Source organism: Odontomachus brunneus, unplaced genomic scaffold (genome assembly GCF_010583005.1).
Source record: "Odontomachus brunneus isolate Ranch 3 - 2012 unplaced genomic scaffold, Obru_v1 Obru_scaffold_086, whole genome shotgun sequence".
In the NCBI taxonomy this organism is placed as follows: Eukaryota; Metazoa; Arthropoda; class Insecta; order Hymenoptera; family Formicidae; genus Odontomachus; species Odontomachus brunneus.
Window position 1 is genome coordinate 1215735 of NW_022639536.1, and position 2595 is coordinate 1218329.

The following is a 2595-nucleotide window of genomic DNA, read 5'->3' on the forward strand; positions in this document are numbered from 1 at the left end:
TGCGTCGAGGAAAGCGAAGGTTATGTCACCGATTTCAAGAAGATGACTAAAGCGAAGGCCAAGTTGATCCTAGCGGTACATAAACAGAATTATGTACATATTCAAGGAGCGGATACGCCGAAACAGGTTTGGGAATGCCTTGCAAAAACGTTTGACGACAGGGGCCTGACAAGAAAGGTAGGATTATTGAAACGCCTAACCTCTGCCAAGTTTGAAAATTATAAATCAATGCAGGAATACGTAAGCAGTATTAGTGAAGCTGTCCAGCAACTAAAGGAAATTGAATTCGTCGTACAAGATGAAATGATTGGAGCTTTGTTGCTTTCAGGCCTCCTTGACAGCTACAAACCCATGATTATGGGGCTTGAGAGCAGCGGTATCGCAATCACAGGTGACACTATTAAAATGAAGCTGCTACAAGAGATTGAACCATCGGAAGGACATGTAAGTTCCAGAGAAGCTGCATTTCATACGAGACAGAACAATGCCTTTACAAAAAGAGAATACAGACCAGCAAAAAGGTGTTATAACTGCGGGAGGACAGGCCATTTCGCTGCAAAATGCAGATTTAAGAAGAAACCTGGCGAAAACCATAGCAACAAAGCATTTGCAATGCTAAAGAATACTATGAAGTCGCAGGACTGGCATATAGACACGTGTGCTTCCTCCCACATGACACCGCACAAGGAAATCCTACACAACATAGTAGCATTTGATGCAAAGGTGACCGCTGCAAATAACCAAGCACTCGCAGCCAAAGGAAAAGGTACCGCCCATATCCAATTAGTGGCAAATGGGCAGACTTACGTGAAAGAAGCTCAAGATGTTCTCTACGTACCTGATTTGGCAGCAAATCTGCTGTCTGTTAGCAAAATAGCGCAGAAGGGGTATAATCTGACATTCAACGCAGCTGGCTGTCGCATCACAGATAAGAAGAATAATCTAGTAGCAGAGGGACAGAACCAAGGAAATGTCTACAAACTGCTACACCCAGAGGAAAGAACATTTGCTGCCGTCGGAACGAATGATCAGCTGTGGCACCGTAGATTGGAACACCTTAATCGGCGAAGTATGTCAATCTTGCAATCGCGAAGAATGAAAGGTATCGAAAATATTGTAATTACGAACAAAGATTGCGAAATGTGCGTGTTAGGTAAGAAAGCTAAATTACCGTTTTATCGTAGCGGAAAACGCGTAGACAGTGCTTTACAATTAATTCATTCAGACTTATGTGGCCCCATGTCAATTCCCTCAATAGGAGGCGCTCATTATTATCTCACCTTCATAGACGATTATTCCAGAAAAATGTTTGTTTACTTTATAAAGCAAAAAAGTGAAGTGTTAGATAAATTTATTATTTTTAAGGCTTTAGTCGAAAAACAAACGGGGCAAGTAATTAAAACCTTGCGTACTGACAACGGGCGAGAATATGTTAATCATAAATTTAAATCATTTTTAGAAAGTAATGGTATTCAGCACCAGACGTCGGTCCCATATAATCCGCAACAAAATGGTATTGCAGAGAGAGCAAACCGGACAATAACGGAACGAGCGAGGACTATGTTAATTAATGCCGGACTACCTAAAAAGTTTTGGGCTGAAGCAGTATTCACAGCGGTTCACCTCATTAACAGATCGCCCTCTAGAGCGATAAACAACGACATACCTCACGAATTATGGTCTGGTAAAAAGGTCAGCATTAGTTATTTGCGTGTATTCGGGTGCAAAGCATTGGCACTGATACCGAACGAAAAACGAGACAAATGGGACGTAAAAGCTACCGAAAAAATATTCGTCGGTTACTCAGAAGAGACAAAAAGATATAGATTGATAGATCCGACAACATATAAGATATCAGTCGCACGAGATGTCACGTTTTCCGAAAACCAATCAGGGTATAACAATCCACACGAACAACTAAGTGAACATATAACACAGTTCTCTGAAGAGGCTGAGAAAGAGAGCAGTGACGCGTGTGACGAGAATTTAGTGGAACCGGAAATCGAAGATGTATGGAGCGAAGCACATGAGACTCCTGAATCAACCAAAGAAGAGATACGACATCCCACTGAACAAGAAGTCCAGATGCCATCTACCGAAACACCACGCAGATCCCAAAGAAAAAGAAAACCGCTTATTAAAGAAGGATATATATCCTACCAAGAACCTTACAAGAACCAACAAACGAACCTAACACATTGCGTGAAGCATTAACCAGTCCGGAGCGCGAAGAATGGCTAGAAGCAATCAACAACGAGTATGAATCATTACTAAGAAATGATACATGGGAAGTGGTAAATAAACGTAGCTCGCAAAGGCCACTAAATGCCTGATGGGTATTTAAAATAAAAACCAACGATAACGGAGATAAAAGATTTAAAGCGAGACTAGTCCAAGGATGTGCTCAAACAAAAGGAATAAATTATGAAGAGACCTTCTCACCAGTAGTCTCATATAATACATTAAGATATTTATTTGCATTAGCTACACAAAAGAGACTCAAAACGACTCATCTAGATATAGAAACGGCTTATCTAAACAGCAGACTTGACGACGAAATTTATGTGTTGCCACCCGAACCATTCAAAACTGAAG